This window comes from Odocoileus virginianus, chromosome X (genome assembly GCF_023699985.2).
Source record: "Odocoileus virginianus isolate 20LAN1187 ecotype Illinois chromosome X, Ovbor_1.2, whole genome shotgun sequence".
Lineage (NCBI taxonomy): Eukaryota > Metazoa > Chordata > Mammalia > Artiodactyla > Cervidae > Odocoileus > Odocoileus virginianus.
Genome location: NC_069708.1, coordinates 4,362,202 through 4,381,193, shown reverse-complemented (window position 1 = coordinate 4,381,193; position 18,992 = coordinate 4,362,202). Strand labels below are relative to the sequence as shown.

The following is an 18,992-nucleotide window of genomic DNA, read 5'->3' as shown; positions in this document are numbered from 1 at the left end:
CTTTTAGAAAAAAATATCTAGCACACAGTAAGCTCTATAGTATTATGAGTCAATTCTTCTTCTTTTCTCTTCCTTCTTCTTCTATTTTTTCTCATTATCACCATCATCATCCTCACCACTATTGCTATAAGCTCTTTAACATGCACGATTCCTGACTGCCCACATGTAATTCCACCCTTTCACTCAACTGACCAAATCACAACTGGCTTACCTAGATTGATTCTGAAATTCCTCCAAGTTCTATAGAATACAATATTAGACCTTAGTATGTTAAATCTATGAATAGTTAACATTTTAAACTTCTAATTCTATTAGTCTATTCTGATAGAATTATATTATTTTATAACTAAAATTAAGTATTTCAAGGGCAGGGTCCTTATTTAGCAATATCTCTTTAATTAAGTGGAATCTCAATATATGCTTATTGAAAAAATACATGATCTCTGACTTTCATCAGAATACCAGATAATACTGCAAAATATACAAATAAACCTTCATTATCTGTACTAACTTTAGTTATATAACTTAACTGTTCAGACTCCCTAGGTGTTCATCAAGCTAATGCAAAATTACAAATTCTCATGTATGAATATTCTAAAATAACATTATATATATTGATTTAAAAGTCTTAGGCTGAATAAGGGCTTGATTCTTTTGTTGCCTTTATTTGTATGTTTTCCAAAGCAGATGTCTTTAGTTTGGAACCTGGGTTCAGTCATTTTTATAAAATGTGATTGTTTGGTTATACTTAGCCTAATAAGCTCACCGGTTGTTAAAATATTTTAGCAGTTAATTTTATTTCATTGATAAAAATCATAGATTTACTGATCCAAAGACTGTTTCATCCTAGATTTTCTTTTATCAGTGGATAATCTGATGAGACAAGTTGATTATCTATTGTATGCCCCTTTTATTGGATTGACAGGTATAGTTATTTTTTTTTTTAAGTATTATTTCCCCAGGTTTTGGGAGAGCAGAGTTGGTAATGAAATGTGCAGTCATGCCCCAATTTCAGTGCTCCCATGCTGAAGTCAGCACATAATAGCTCAAACAGAAGCGAGTGCTGAGATGCAAGCCTGTCAAAGGCTAAACCCGGGATTATCGCAGCAATGCGCCCATCCCTTTGAAGAAGGCTCCCTTTGGTGACTTTTCAGGCAGTTGCTTGGCTACCTGTTTCTCAACAATATAAGTCTGTCTGGTCTCTTTTGCTCTCTGAAGACATAAGCACTACCTTGGAAGGTTTTATCCATGTAACTCTTTACTTTCATATAATTTTTGTCAGTTATTTAATGAAAAAGAAATTCTTAGGCTGTTTGCTATATGTAAGCTCTATCTGAATCACTCACTCTATATACCCACCACAGGACAGGGTTATCGTTTTCTTTCCTTTTCTCCTAGTACAAAACTAATCAAATCATTACACATTAAGAACACTGGAAATCACTGACTCTAAATCTCTCTTCTCATAGGTTGCTGTAGCATCAGGAGAGATTAAGAGGTCTTCCTAAGTTCTCTTAGCTGATTGGTGGCAAGGCAGGTCAACTTTCAAGCAAAACACATTGGCCACCACTGCACACACAAGAAGCAAAATCATGCCAAAGAATCAAATTCTGACTCTCCAGGTACATGCTTCTACATTTAACTTGGGCAGCCCCTCACTTTGATGAATAAGTTTAGGGATTTATTACAGCATCATGATCTCTTATAACTGCATGCTAAATGGGTTTCCAGTTTGTACAACCAAGATGGGAGGGCTGCCTCTTTTATTATCAGAGCTTGCAAATGCAAGTCCTATTTGTCCAAGTGTGTGCATGCTAAGTTGCTTAGTTGTGTCTGATTCTGTGAGACCCTACGGACTGTAGCCCACCAGGCTCCTCTGTCCATGGGATTCTCCAGTCGAGAATACTGGAGTGGGTTGCCACGCCCTCTCCCAGGGGATCTTCCCGACCCGGGGATTGAATGCATGTCTCTTATGATTCCTGCATTGGCAGGCAGGTTCTTTACCACTAGCGCCACCTGGGAAGCCCTATTTGTCCAAGAGGCTGTGCATACTCTCATCTTTAGAATTTTATTCCCTGGGATTCTCAGGAGGTTAAATTTGAATGCATGCATCACTAGTACATACAGAAATCAATACAAGCTTTTCTAATAATATTTCTATCATTCCCAATGTCGCCACAGCCTAAGTACTTTCCAGTTTCTTTTCATTGATTTTCATGTTAGTAAACAAATGCAAACCTAAAACCATCCCAAAGAAAATTACATACGAGCATTTACAAATATAAGAGCAGTGATTATATGAGAGTCATTTTCATCCATATCTATAGAAGACTTAGCACTGTTAGGTTCACAGAGATAGCTTCACACATAACTGTCATATATATATATATATATAAAATAGTATACACACACACACATATATATATATACAACTGTGTAAAAATAAAGAACATGTTACATTTTCTTTCAGTTTAATTTAGTCCCAGATGCTGAGGCTTTGAATGCTGTCTCAATGCTGAGTTCAGACAGATATTTATTCCCATAAGTACACAGAAACATCATGATAAAAACATTATTAGGTAGACCTTCATACAACTATGTTTACGGCTGTGTACTGACTCATGACACCTGCCACAATCTTTACACATGACAGAACAGGATTCCAGGTGTAGGTAAAAGCAAACTGACCAAAATTTCATGTTCTTTGGGGATTTGATTTGACCTAGACAGACTCTAGAGCCCTTCAGCAGTAAGCCGTGAATGGATTACAGAATTTTCAATTTAGGGTGCATGGTTGCCCAAAGCCAGACAATGATTTGGTTTCAGCTGAGTGATAGGTAACAATTCCAATGTGGTCAGTTTGCCCCAAAGTAACTTTTTATCAGAGTATACTTTATTCCGTAAAAGTTTATTGGGCACATATTTTACTTGGTTAAACCCAGCAGAAACTACAGCAGCTTCTTTGTAAATGTTCTTATATTTTTAAACATAAGAAAAATGTTATTCTGGATTTTCTGCATAATATCTGAACCAGAAAAAAAGATCATGCAGTCACCCTCTATGTATGGGGCGTTATGAATAGTCAAAATACTGTAGTAAAAATCAAAGCTGGATGATTATACCATTATTTCCAAATAAACTTCAATTAGAAACTACTTCTAACAATGGGTTCATAGGAAGACTCATATTCAAAAATTTATATATGAGTGTGACATTGTTAAATCAACACTGACCTTTCAGAAGGTCATGTTAATGGTTGTTTAGTAATATTCTATTATGAACACATTGATGATAACATAATAATCAAGAATTTAAAGTTTGGTGAAGCTACAGAAATTCCATTTCAGAGCCTGTCCTATAAAAAGATCTGTTGTGGGAGCTCATACAAAGGAATGATTCTGAAAGTGTTTATTATGAACAGGTAGCCTGTACTTAGGATATCCACACCGGATTTTCTGCCTCCTATTTGGACTCCCCAAGCCAGAGTCAGGACATAATCATCGCCAGCAGAAGGCCTCAGTGGCGAACTAAATTCACTTCTTACGTGGTAAGAGTAAGACAGAGGTTTGAACTTTTTCATAGGCAAATGAAATTTCTAAAATCAGAACTAAACAATTTAAAACCAGAGCAATAATCTTTTCAACATGTGTGTTGTTCCTAATCACTGCACTATCGTACATTCTCTGAAACAGCCCAAAGAGAAGCAATGATTCAAAGAAATGAACAACTTCCTCTTAAAAAGTGAGCCATACTAGTTAGAAACAACTAACATGTTTTAATGTCCTTTCCTAGGAAGCAAAATCATGCTGGTCCCTTGGACAATACAGATTCGAAAGTGAAGTGAAGTCGCTCAGTTGTGTCCAACTCTTTGTGACCCTGTGGACTGTAGCCTACCAGGCTCCTCCATCCGTGGGATTTTCCAAACAAGAGTACTGAAGTGGGTTGCCATTTCCTTCTCCAGGTTAACTATAGATTAACTCTAATTAGGCAGGACATTGAAGCCAGAAAGTATTGCTCTCAAGAATGATAACTGAGGCAAAACACAGTATATTTTTAGTGCAATGTAAGCACATTTTAAAGTTTTTTAGTGACAGTTTTAATTGTCTTTGTGATTTGACATGAAAAATTAGGTTATGGACTCTCTATCTGCATTTATATCAGAACTCACCATTCCATCCATCCTTCCTCCTTCCTGCTTCATACAAGGACAAACTCATCTTATTCATGGATCAAAGCCACTTCTTTATTCTTAATCTGATTCCTCTCTTTTTTTTTTCCTGCTAATTCTACTGTGTATAAACATCTTTCCCTCTACTGTGTATGGTGGTGGTGATTTAGTAGCTAAGCCATGTCCTACTCTTTCCTACCCCATAGACTGCAGCCCACCAGGCTCCTGTCCATGGGATTTCCCAGGCAAGAATACTGGAGTGAGTTGCCATTTCCTTCTCCAGGGGGTTGGAATTCCTGACCCAGGGTTCAAATCTGCATCTCCTGCATTGCAGGCGGGTTCTTTATTGCTGAGTCACCAGGGAAGCCACTACTGTGTATAAATGTGTTTAAATATTTACAACAGGAAACAAACCTGAGCCACACAATAAAAAACCTAAAATAAAAAAATAATGTTCAGGCCCTGAACACCACCCCTGTTTCCTTCATTTTGAGAATAATTAGAAGAATTGGACATAACTGACTGGTCTAGGCACCTTCTCCTCAAGTTGCTTTCATCTGTTTGCAAATCTTTTCTAAACATGCTCTCAGTAAAATTGCTCATGACTTGATTCCAATGGACTTTTCATCAAATTTGACTTCTATGGAAGTCAAGTCTATGGCCTTTTTAACAATGGCCTTCTTGAATTCACCTTCTTTACATTTAGATAAAACATGCTTTTTCTTTTTTTCCTTTTCTACCTCATCTATTCCTTCTCATTGTTTTCTTATGGTGTTTTTTCCTCGGCTGATCACTGAAATACCAATATGAATGCCACTGGATGTCTTTGCTTAATCTCCTTTTCAAATCATATCCTCTGGAGATAATTTCACTACTGCCTCTGTGCTGATAATTGTAAAATCCACGTGCCCAACCCACATCTTTATTCTAAGCTTCAGATTCATGTATCCAACTTCCTCTGAAATATCTTCAGTTAATATTCTCTGGCAATACATAATCAAATATCCCAATTTAATTTATTATCTTCTCTCCAAATACATTCCTTTTGCCCAGTTTTCTCAGTGAATAACATCACCATACATCTAAGCCAAAAAGCTAGGAACCATCTTGTTTCTCCTTGTCTGTTATCTCCATATGAAATGAATAACTGCATTAAAGATGCAAACTGGAAAGAAATGGAAAATTCTCATCTTTCTCAGATTGTTCATTGCCCTTTGATTTTCCATTTCAAATAGTCATCCTATGATACTGTAATTGTTGCTTTATGATAAAAATCAATCATAGATTTCAGTCTAAGGCACGTGATAATACCTACTTCACAGGGTTGTTATAAACACTAAACTGAACAATACAAGTAAGCATGAGAAGAATGTATGACATACAGACATATCCAATAAATGTTGGCTATTATTAATTTATTATCTGTATGCTGATGGTGTGATTTCCTTCACATTATTGCTAGAATCATCTCTCAAATAAAAAAGTAGGTCACCTTACTTCATGTACTTTAAACAGCCCTTTACTTACAAAAGCACAGCAAAACACTTAAGATATGGTACAAAATGTTCCTCATGGTTAGGCATTTGTGTTTCATCCTGGCCTTATCCTTTGCAGCATTCTAGACATAAATAATTACTTTTATGCTAAGATTCAAACCTCTCAGTCTTTCTCACACCATTCTATCTTTCTAGAATGATGCACCCTCTATATGCATGCACACACATATGCATGTTCACATGTGTGTGTGCCCCCCAGACAAACACTCACCTATCACTGGTTGCCTAATAAACATATTAAAACTTAGCTCATTCCAAGGGACTTTTTTTTACCACTACTCATATAAAATTGTGCCCTATATAAATTTCTGTTGTAACACTTGTAAAACATTCAACATTTTACAGCAATTGCCAATGACGCCATAGAAACAGTGCAATATAATGACCCTTATGACTTAATTCACACACTTATTTATCTGTCTTCCTCTACCTGATGAGTGACATGTAATGGTGGGACACGTGCTTCATTCATTTCTGTGATACCCAAAAGTGAGCCCCATGAATAGCATATTTTTGGTCCTGAATAAACATTCATTGATTGAATGGATGGATGACAATTTACTTCTTTCTGAAATTGTAGATCTCTGATTAGAGCACTCATGTACCTCCTATTAGCAGCACTTGAACAACAGGGAAAAAAGCAAGTATGGCCCAGAAAAACCGATGAGTACACCAATTCATTCTGACCATTCATCACAACAATCTTCATGTATGCCATATATGATCTTGAGTAATAATGAGTGACACTGTAGCAGTACTTTTTTGTATGAAAGTATAAATAGTGCAAATATATCTTTAAATTCTTGTCTGTCTCATAAAAATACATTTTAAATTCACTGTAATATATTCATCCTTACTCTTTTAGCAAGTATTGTTATACATCTCCTGCGTTCTGAAAGTGACTGTTTTGTGAAGGAGCTGTTAAACTACTGAGTAAATAACACAGTTTTTGAAATTATCATAATCACACATATTTATGTAACAGACCACAAGATCAAGGAACTGTTACCTTAATTACACAAAACTCATATATAGAGTTTCTTTTTTCCTTATCCATGAATTATTTTTAATCTTCATGGTCTATATTCAGTATAAAATAAACAACAATGTATTATCTCTCCATGGAATTTTGATAAGAAGGAAATCGTTATCATGAGTAAAATAACACTTTGAATCTTCCTAGAACAAAATGTGCTTCTAAATAGCTCATCTATGGGATGTTGACTTTGTGACTTTTTTGGCCTTCAATTCTATGTCATGGCCTTATTTTTCTCTGGGTAACCAAATTGGTAACCAAACCAATCTGGTTATAAACATATGTGATTAGGATTGCATCTGCAAGTGTATGAAGAGATGGGGCCCCTTTCAAATGGTTGAAATATGAGTTATGTATACTCAGTCACCTTAACTATTTAAAAACCATGATTGAAAAACCTTTCACTTTGCATGCTGCTCATTATGCTGAAATTCTGCAGGATCTCATCTGGCAACCATTGGGTCGCGAAGAGTCAGACAGTGACTGAGCGACTTTCACTTTCATCCAGCAATGATTTTTCTTTGTTTACATGCTGTATTTGCTCAGTCACTCAATCAAGTCCAACTCTTTGCCACCCCATGGACTGTAGCCCACCAGCGTGACTCTCTTTCTACTCCCAAGCTCAGACTGTTCCAGTTCATTTCAGTTGCTCAGTCGTGTCCGACTCTTTGTGATCCCATGGACTGTAGCACGCCAGGCCTCCCTGTCCATCACCAAGTCCTGGAGTTTACTCAATCTCATGTCCACTGAGTCGGTGATGCCATCCAACCATCTCATCTTCTGTCATCCCCTTCTCCTCTCACTTTCAACCTTTCCCAGCATCAGGGTCTTTTCCAATGGGTCAGTTCTTTGCATCAGGTGACCAAAGTAGTGGAGTTCAACTTCAACATTTGTCCTTCCAATGAATATTCAGACTATCCCAAGCAAGAGTCTATACCTCAGTGACTTTTGATTTATGACCACTACACTCTCATCCTAAATATTCAACATTCCTCTACTTATGCACTTCAAATGGAGCATGCCTTAAACTAAACAGGACTCCTCCCTAGATTTGTCTTCTCTTATAATTGCTCCAATGTTGTCTGTTGTCTCCATCAGCCATCAAAGTGGCCACCGGAGCCCCTCGATACATCCTGGCTGGCTTAGCACTCTACATTTCATCTCTACTCACTTGGCAGGCACTCTTATCATTTCTCACTGGACTATTACAACAGCTTTCAAATTGGTCTTTTTCTCCATTCATTTTTTTTTTCCCCACCCAGCCAACTCTGCACACTTCCACTAGAATAACCTAATTGTGCAGCTGCTCAGAATCTTCCAATAGCTCTCCATAATCTTTTAGGATACAGTCCAAATTCCTGCATGTGGCCTTCAAGGCCATTCATGATCATCTCTATATTTACTGCTTTAGTCACTTATCTCAACACTTTTTTTAGGAGCCAATATGGTTTGGAAAGCCTTTTTACACTCAGAACATGTTTTATCTTTGCAAATTCTTTTCACATTGTTTGAGCTCTTCATGCACCTCTCTGCCCTGCCACCATGATCTGAGGAATACTCATAGATCCTTCAGCATCACCTTATCCATGAAGTCTTTCTAAATTTACAACTCAGATATAGGTGGTCTCTTTCCTTTTTTTTTTTTTTTGCTTTTCATTTTCCTTTCATACATTTAAACAATCTAATTTATCACAATGTAATTTAAATAAATATTTCTGACCTCTCCCATGAAAACATGCTTCAAGGGAAAGATGCTGCTATGGATTTTACTATTTTCCATGACTTATAAAGCTTATGACCTACCATAGGTGAATAACAATGTGAATGAATGAATGAAGTGAAAATCCATCAGAAAAACAATCCGAGTTAGAGATCCAAATATAAAGGTGAAGTTTCACAAGGGATAGAAGGAAAGTTTTCCACGTAGAAAATTCTACCCAATAATTAGAAATAAAGCAAAGTTGCTTAAGCTATAAGAATATAGTACAGTGTACCTTAGGAGAAATACTGAATTTGTGACAGAAATCACATGGCTTTATCTCTTAATGGTGGTCATAGTTGTTCAGAGTTAGGCATACATTGAAATTCTCTTTTATCTTTCTGACCTTTCCTCCTGTGGTATCTTGGTAGATAATTTTTTGAATAAAGGGGAGTTGTATAGAAGAGTAAAAAGATAAGGAAAACACTTATATACAATATAACATATTAATGTCAAATATTAAAACAGAGTTAGAAAGAGCTGGAAACAATTAATAAGAAGATAAAGTATTTTCCTTTGAAAATTAAGAAAGGAAGAGTAACACTTTTAAATACTTCAATATAATTTTAAATTAATCATTCTAACTGATTTAACCTCTTTGGTCTTACTAGGCAATATTTCTTATATAAGCAAAAGCAATATGTTTTAATGGATGAAATTATTTAGTAACTGTATATTTAGGTATATTTGCTAAAATATTAATATTTGAGATGTACAGTTTCAAGTACACTCTAGCGAGAATAGTTTTTAAAAAGATATTAGGAACCATGACCTTTTTATTATAGGTGCACCAAGAGAGAAAGGGCCCTGAAATAGAGAGATCGCAAATTTTTCCTCTATGAATCAGCCTTGGGTATTGCCTAACTCAAGGATAAGTGCATTTATATTCTTCTTTTTAGCAATAGTAAAATGCATTTCAAAGATGACCTCTGTACCCAAATAGTAAGATAACAGGCTCACTTATACCCCTTTTCTATATAGAAATTGAACCAGAACATTTCATCCTTGAGAAAATATTACCTTACAGTACTCTCAAGGCTGGTCTAAATTTGATGAGAAAATAGCAAACCTATGCCATAATTTCAACATTTGTTGAAGTGTTTGTTTTTTTTTTCTGGAATTTTTTTCAAAATCATCAGTTTAGTTTAGAGCTAAAGAACATCTCATTCTAAGGGTGGATAATTAAGTATCCTTTCATAGGGAAAGGATCATTGCTCTTTTTTTAACCAAAGTAATTTCTGAGTACAGTAGTTACTCCCTTCAATCAAATAGGTATATTTCTCTTGTTTTCTTCATTCTAGTTTGTGAGGTATTTCTATTTAATAGTTTACAGAATTTCTGACATACAAAAAAGATTACTCATTACCTTCACTAAGAGTCCAAGTGTTTTCCATACCTAAATATGTCTGGATGTTACAGAGAAGCCTAACTTTTAAAAGTCCCTACTAACTCAAGTATACAAATTTCCTAAAGGATCTTGCAGACTGACTATATAAGCACAAAACATAACAACTAGAAAGAATCAAGACATCAGCCAAACCAATTCTCTCATAAATAAATTGAAAGGCAGTGTTAAGTCTAAATCCTTAAAACTTTGTAAGAGAAGAAGAACATGATTGTTAATTGAAATTAAAAGCCTTAATTATCTACAGAATCTACCAGACCTTTCCTGGGTTCAAATCTCTGATGAACCATCTGTTCTAAACAACTCTAATTTTATCAGATTCATGTCAGGTTGATTTAGTTTAAAAGTGAATAATAAGAAACTGAGAGCCTCTCCTCAATGATGAAATATAAATATGAGGGAATAATCATGGTCACAGTTGAGAAGCAGCATGTTACAAATATTCTAAGTTAATAAATGTAGATTAAAATGTTTAGAAATGAGCTCAAGAAATACTGCATTAACTGCAGACTTACTGGTGTTTCTGAAAACTTGGCACAGCCTGTTTATATCACAGAGTAATTAAATTACAGTACTGGTGAATTCACAATTTTAAATTATAAGAATAGTACATGTTTATTAACAAGAACATAAAAAATAAATCCAAAAAACAGCACAAAAAAGCAATATTTTGATGATCCAAACCCATGTTTTTGTGTGTGTTTTTGTATATGCTTTTATTTTAAAATTCTTACTCAATTTTGTTTTAAAAAGCAACTATTTAAGGCTCAATACTGCCTATTAGAGATTGTGAAAATTGAAAAACTGAAAACATGATTCTTTAAGATGCTTACAATTGAGTTATGAGCAAAGATAAGTACAACACCTACAAAGTCACTTCAAGATACGATCTACAGACTCAATTCTCTAGCAAACCTGTTGAACCAGTGCAGTTATACAGGGAGTCAGTTTCTCTCATGTGGGTGTAAGGCTAAGAAACAGACAATGTATGGATGTCTTATTAGTAAGAGATACTATGATAAACAAAGGAGGCATGAGGAAGAAATAAATCTAGATAAAAGTCCTAAGGAAATTATAATAAAAAGAAAAGAGTCTTAGGATTCAGAAGGGATAGGACCGAAAGAAAATATTGGGTATGAAAATATATAATTCTAGAGTAACTTAAAGGGAAAAAATGGTATAATCAAAGCAGAGTGATCAGTAGAAAAGTCTGCCAACAGAATAGAAAATAGCTTGGAGTGGGAAGAGAAAAAGAGGCAAGAGACATGTTAAAAATTATTCCAATAAATCAAATGAAACAGAATGAAGCCTTAGTGAGGGTGAATACAAGATAAAGATGAAAGATACCAAAAAGAAAGCCAATAATATTTTTATAATTTTTATTATTGAATGGTAATGTAATATGATTAAGACCTTTGAAAACTAAGAATATAAGTTTTATTTTTTTCTTTTTACTGGAGGCTTTTGGAAAGAGGACAGAAAAGAGATACAGGAGAGAAAGATGCATATCTGTACTTCCCCTTCCTTATGCTTTGATCAAGAGGAAGAAGTATGCTCCATACATTGTGAGAAGCAGTGAGGACCTTTCTATCTTCATTTTTAACACTAAGAGAAAGTTGTGGTGCAAGGAAATTGTGGAAACACAAGAATCTATAACTCAGCTTATGAAGCAGGCTGACACGATTAGGCACAGAGGTGACTCTGTTTGCCCTCCCACGCCTTCGTCAGTTTTTGTACACCAGCGACTAAGCCCAAGGTTCTGGTAATCTTAAAATGGAGAAATAGCCTGTACCTGGAAAAAGATGAAAGACAAGGTAGAAAATTTTAGGGATGGGTTTACAGAGGCTAAATAAGCCAAGGATCTTAGTAAGACCTTAATCAATTGAAAGAGTTCGTACTCTGAAGTTTACCAACTGTCAGTTTCATTCATCCCATACGAGCCAAGCACCCAGTAGGTGGATTTCTGCCATTAATTCCCCCCAGAACCAGCTCAAAGAGAAGAGTTTCGTTTCCTGTCTACGACACTGTTACAAGAGCCACTTCTCCATACTTCAGATGCTATCTTACGGAGACGTGCAGGAGTCGCCAATGGAAAGCTATCTTCAAATACGTCTGAGTTGAAGAAAACGCTAGCGTGGGGATGTAGCTCAGTGGTAGAGCGCGTGCCTTGCGAGCATGCGGTCCCGGGTTCGATTCCCGGCATCTCCACTTTTGCTGAACTACGGTTTCAGCTGACTTCATTTTTTGGGGCTCCAAAATCACTGCAGATGGTGATCACAGCCATGAAATTAAAAGACTCTTACTCCTTGGAAGGAAAGTTATGATCAACCTAGATAGTATATTAAAAAGCAGAGACATTACTTTGCCAACATAGGTCCGTCAAAGCTGTAGTTTTTCCAGTGGTCATGTATGGATGTGAGAGTTGGACTGTGAAGAAAGGTGAGCGCCGAAAAATTGATGCTTTTGAACTGTGGTGTTGGAGGAGACTCTTGAGAGTCCCTTGGACTGTAAGGAGATCCAACCTAAAGGAGGTCAGTCCTGGGTGTTCATCGGGAGGACTGACGCTGAAGCTGAAACTCCAATACTGTGGCCACCTCATGCGAAGAGCTGACTCACTGGAAAAGACCCTGATGCTGGGAGTGTTTGGGGGCAGGAGGAGAAGGGGACGACAGAGGATGAGATGGCTGGATGGCGTCACCAACTCGATGGGCATGAGTTTGAGTAAACTCCGGGAGTTGGTGATGGACAGGGAGGCCTGGCGTGCTGCGATTCGCGGGGTTGCAGAGTCGGAGGCGACTGAACTGAACTGAACTGAAAGCAAAAGAGACTGCTTGAACTATACAGATTAGAATGGGTTTAGATCAGATAATATCAAAATTAGTTTACCTCAGACCCAGTAGGAATGGAGGTCAGAACAATTTCTGAGAATAAAGGACTCTATGCTACCCTACTCATTTATCAGCAAAGTGTCAATAATTTGAGACTCCATCGCAAAACTGTAACTACTGTTTTCCTTTTATGGTTAAGGACTGCTGATATCCTGAATGAATGCTGGAAAGAGTCTACAGAAATTTTTTTTTTCTTTAATGAGGATTCAGACAATTCATGTAAGTGGGGAAAGGTAGGCCCTTTGAGCCAAGTATAGTTCTACCTTTTTTTGTCAATAATATATTAGCTATCTATCCTGTAGCTGGTTACTGAATGGGAGCCATTCATTTAAAAAGAAGTTAGGTGGGAGCAGAGAAGAGACTTTAACAAACAGATTCCCAAGTTGGTGAGACACAGCGTTCATATCTTGTAAAACTACACTGAAGATAATGGAAAGAAAAGAGGAGCACAAAATAAGGATAAAATACTTCAAGCAAACAAAACAACAAAACAATGTGGCTTCCATTCTTCAGTGTTGAAGTGATCAAAGAAGTGACAGTGCTAGGGTATCCATAGCATCTTTTCAGCTGTAACAACAAAAATATTACACTTATCCATGCCAGGGCTTCCCTGATAGCTCAGTTGGTAAAGAATCTGCCTGCAATGCAGGAGACCCCGCATTGATTCCTGGGTTGGAAGGGATAGGCTACCCACACCAGTATTCTTGGGCTTCCCTTGTGGCTTAGCTGGTAAAGAATCTGCCGGCAATGCAGGAGACCTGCATTCAATCCCTGGGTTGGGAAGATCCCTTGGAGAAGGAAAAGGCTACCTACTCCAGTATTCTGGCCTGGAGAATTCCATGGATTGTATAGTCCATGGGATCACAGTTGGACATGACTGAGCAACTTTCACTTGCTTTCACTTTCCTCCCCTTTTGAGTATCTGTCCTATCTAAGTCTTCATCTCCACTCACCTAGAACACTATGGGAACTTAGTAACTGGGATACCGAGATAATAATAATTTTCACAAGGGATGACCATATTACACTTGTCATCTTAGCCCCAACAGTGTCTACAGCAGAACAAGCAAGTGTGTGGGAGCTGTACCCATGATCCCCTTCATGAGTCACAACAGATGCTATTAATTGGTTCCAGTGTTCTTCCACTTCTTTCCTTTCTCACAAAGGAAAGAACACTGTAAGCCTCTACTGATTCAGGAGTTGGCACATATGATTTAGAAAAAAACTACCATATTTGGACTAACACATTCTTGATGTTTTTGTTGCTCAGTTACTAAGTCATGTCTGACTCCTTTGTGACCCAATGGACTATAGTCTGGCAGACTCCTATATCCATGGGATTTTCTAGACAAGAATACTGGAGACGGTTGCCATTTCCTTCTCCAGGGGATCTTTCTGACCAAGGGATCAAACCCACTTCTCCTGTACTGGCAGGCAGATTCTTTACCACTGAGCCACCAGATAAGCCTGGCCTAAATAAATGTTTTTTCAATGAAGTACTGCACAGATCCAGAACTGGAATTTGGGGGTGTGTGAAAAGGAACTCTTAAACATAGCTGGGGACCAGATTTAGAAATAGAACAAATATCTGATCATTTCCAACCTTGATATCAACTCAAATATACCTCTAGCTAAATTATTTAGATTAACTTCATCTAAATAAAAGTAGATTCCTTGGATATAAACTAACAATTCCAGTGGGATTCAGAAAGTAAGGAGAGGAATTGAGATGACCAAGCACATTAGCATCATTTGCTTGTTTTTATGGATGATCGTTTGCTTCAGTGTAAAAATTCCTAAAAATACAAAATGACAAAGTATTCGTTTCAGCAGGGAAGAATTTCTGTATCCTGCTCCATTTCAGGAATGGAGAAAAGGACTTGGGCAGGCATGTAGCTCAGCAGCAGGAAAAACAAATTAGCAAACAAAGACAAGCAGTGCCTTTTCTCAATGACTGGGATCCCGGCGGTCATGTCAGCCTCAGTGTCTGCTTCCACACATCAGTCCACGGGTATGTGTAAGACCTAAGCTTAGCCAATCAGGCACTCCACTGTTTAGAAGGAAAATAGAACAGGTTTCTCTTGGTTAGAAGGTTCTACAGAGATTATTCATAAAACTCTGATATTGCACTGTCTAGAAATGCCCTTCTTCTGTCCATCCTTAGGGCCTATGATGTACAACAAACAACTCTTGTGACTGACACAATGTCCTCCTGTTATATTCGTTCTCCTGTATTAAGATAGGAGGCCAAGCCAGGTTCTCTTTCTTGCAGTCCAAATACAAACACTAACAGTGCAAAGGAGGACTTGCTTATGATGGAGACTTCACTAGGGTTCCCTAATAGGAGTTCTCAAGACCTGAAAAGTTTTAGTAGTTAATTCTCAGTCTTCATGTATCTCAAATCTTTACCACTTCATGATTTGACTTCTAACATTTTCAGTTGTTTACACAATGAAGTATATTTTATGAACTGATCCTGATTTCTAATCATATCTGAGATAAGTAATAATCTTCCTTATAAAATTCTAGGACTCTGAATTTTGGGGAAATATAGTCAGAAAAGTAAAGGAAGACACAAGTAAAAGTCCTGATTAACATTAAGCTATTATTATCTTCAAGAGTCAACATTTTTACTTTTTTCTCCATTAAAATCATTTATAGCTTCCTTTCCACCACCTTTAGAAATGATCAACTACTAATTTTCCAGAGTGTACCAAATGCACAGCAAAAGTATTTGTAACCCTGAAGTGTTCGCATAACTTTTCATACTTCCTTGTACCAATTTCATTATCATCCCATATTAAATGTGTTAGGTGGGCCAGACCTACGTGACCACTTGCTAGTTTTGGCTCATGATGTCTCAGGTTTGAGAAATGATGCAAAAACATGGCATCGGAAGACAGGAAGCAGGATCCAGGGGAATAATTACACACAAAAAAATCTGTAATTACCCAAGGTCATGCAAGACAAGTGATATCCATCTGTGTCAGGTCCATTTTAATGTGTCAGCCTCTGTTTCATTTGTAGTACAGCCAACTTCTCAAGTATCAGAAGAGGAATGGTGGAAGGCGTTAATTAGAGTGCTGATATCTGCTGCTTTGATGAAAATTATAAACATTCTAAGGCTCATAGAATAAAGATAAAATTATGGCTCTTGAAGCAAAATATAATCCAGATAATAGTCTACTCAGTTTAGAAGGAATCTACATCATTTCAGTGTTTTTAACAATTAAAAGTAGCAATTCAAGATGAAAAATATATTTTTTTATCCTAACCATTTTCAGGAAACATGAGGATATAAAGACTATAAATGTATTTTATCCTACTAGGCATGAAAAGTACTTGTCCCAAAGATAACAGAAGAATTCGCAAATTTCAAGAGAACCCCATATATGGCAAAGCTTCTAGGGACAGGTCACATCGCATGCACTCCAAAAACACTAATTTCTGAATTATAAGAGAAATGAACTGACAAGGGACCAGATGGTCATGGGGTGATCTGTTCTTGAGCAAAGTTAAGAGCTATTATCTCTAATAACATTCCATTCCTACTTGTAAATCTACACACTCCAAGTGTTTACTTGATAGCAACACCGGTAACGGCTGCTGGGTCTCTTACTGTTAATGTTCAGGAAAAGAGAACAATTTCAAAAGTTTCCCCTAGCATGGGAACAAAGGTTCAAAATAAAAATTAGTTACTGTAAGAAAAATATGTCTTGATATAATTATATGATAGAAGATCATAGGTTTCTCTTAAAAAAATGTCAGGGAGATAGGTGTACAGGTATGTGTCTGTGTGTATTGGGGGGGTGGTTTCTATAAGAAAGATGTGAAGAAAGCAAAGCAGAGCGCCATTTAGTGTCATTAATTTAGTGCCATTTAGTGACCTTTGCAACAATCTGAAGCTGAAGATAGCAAATGAATAAATTAGGACTAGCCACTGGAAATCATTTATAAAAGTATAGGTTGAGTTGGCCAAAAAGTCTGTTTGGGAAAATTCCAAATGAACTTTTTGGCCACCACAATATAAAGCTCAACTAGAAACAAGTGATTATCATATGTATACATCATTTTCTCATTTAATTTCTTTGTTTGAAAGAAAAGAGCTCACTTTAAATCAACCTACACTTTAGATTAAGCTCCCAAATACATTTTTCTCTCATCATTAGGGCAGAAGAGACACAAAATTCATTTTATTTCTACTAAATGTACATTATATTATGTAGGTAGTAGATAATATCATCAGTAACAACATTTCAAAACATTTCACTATCTACTTCAATTTCTTCATTGCACTAAAATGCATAATTTCAAAGGCATCTGATATATATTTCCCAAATTAGAATATGTTTCCCTTACAACATGGACATCATTAAAGCAATTTACCTGAGCGGGCTAAGCCAAAAACAAACAAACAAAAAAAAAACCTGGGTGGTTGAATCTTAATACTTTTAACAGTTTCATAGAACAAAACCAAATGCATTTTCTGAGGAAGAAGGGGGATTAGGGAGGAAAAACTCTATTGCACAGAACAGAAAAGCTGTCTTGGATCTAGTTATTTTTATCCAGCTCTGACCTATCCTGACCTAGACCATTACAATAGAAACTTAAGCACTATGTCCTTCAATCTTTCACAATACAGGCAGACTTACTGTTCTAAAGACCTAACTGACCATGCCACTCCTTCAGGTTAAAATGCTCTCTGGCTTCCCTCTGCCTATAGTATGCAGTCCAAAATCTTTTCAACAGCATAAAAATTCTTCACAACCTGGCTTCAACTTGCCCCTGCTCTCCCATCTTATTATCCTTCCCATTCACTGGATTCTCCAAATATCTGAACTTTTCAGCATCTTTTGAACAATACAAGCACTTTAATTATTTCATGCTTTCATCTGTTGTTCTCTGTGCCAGAAATGGCCTTCTTGCATCTCACCATACCAGGAAAAGTATTGGCATCTATAAACAACCTCAGATGAATGATCTTTCTTGTCCTCTTTGAAGATTCCCTAAGGAGTCTTTGTTTTCTGTGTTTCTACAACATGTTGGAGTATGACTCCAAAGTACTTATCAAAATTTATCCTAGTGGTTTGCTTCCATGGCTATCTCTTTCTTTCAGCTAAAGAAATCAATTTGGCCTTCCAAATGCCTAACAGAGTGCCTGGTACAATAGAAGACTGGGTAAAGCCGACTGAATGAATAACATGTAGAAGAAAGCCTCGCCTAAAGATTAATTTCATTTTGGGTACTACATGGTGGGTGTACACAAAAAAATTTGAGTTCTTAAAAAATTATATGACTGACTGGAGAGAAAGCTGTCACCACCCGTTTCATTATTTAGTTTATCTACATTGATAAAATAATTTTATGTGTATTAGGCTAATATTTAATAAAAATATTGTGTATTCTCATAGAGAAGGTATTAATGAAAATATATAATGTTTAAGAAAATCTCATAACATGAAACCAGTGATTATAACAACAGTTAGAAAATTCTTCTTGATTACTACAATCTATACCTCATTAAATAAAAAGGCTTATAGACTTCAATTTTTATTGATTATGTCAAGTTGCTAAGAGGGTTATATTTCACTAAATTGGACTTATGATTTCTTACTTCTACTACTATGTTAAACGTACACATCAGGCATTGTTAATACATATATGTATTATTATTATACATTAGGTATTGCTTAGTACTTTATATGAATGATCAATGCCTATAAACCTCCTAACAACCCTAAAGGGTGCTCTATTATCACTACAATTCTTTAAATGGGAAACTAAAGTTTGGGGTAACTATTTCAAAGTCCTCAGTACATAGTGGTGAATCCAGGATTCAAAACTAAGTAATCTGATTCCAACACCATGTGAGTGAGAGTGGATGAGGAAAAGAAAATTAGATAAATTGTTGTTCCTAGCATCCCACAATCTTCATTATAAACACTGTTATTTGCATTCATCTTGAATTCTAGCTAAGCTCTTAACTGGTATGAAATAACCTGTTTGGTGGAACACTTCAACGATGAAAGTATTCTAGCTTAATGAGAAATTGTCTATGTGTTTGCAACAGCAAATTGCTATGATCCATTCACAAAAAAAGAGAAATATTTTTTTCACTTAAACAACCAAGCCCACATTCAATTATGATTGAGAAGCTAACATTTGCCTCATTTCACCAAG

At 36.4% G+C, this 18,992-nt stretch overlaps 1 protein-coding gene and 1 non-coding gene across 2 annotated transcripts in view; one reads left to right on the top strand and one right to left on the bottom strand.

The window, feature by feature from the left end:
* The window catches only part of IL1RAPL1 (interleukin 1 receptor accessory protein like 1), a 1,388,178-nt gene that overhangs the window by 856,038 nt on the left and 513,148 nt on the right, over positions 1 to 18,992 (bottom strand). The window lies entirely within an intron of this gene.
* TRNAA-UGC (transfer RNA alanine (anticodon UGC)) lies at positions 12,061 to 12,132 on the top strand. Its single transcript has one exon. It is a non-coding gene; the product is annotated as a tRNA-Ala (tRNA).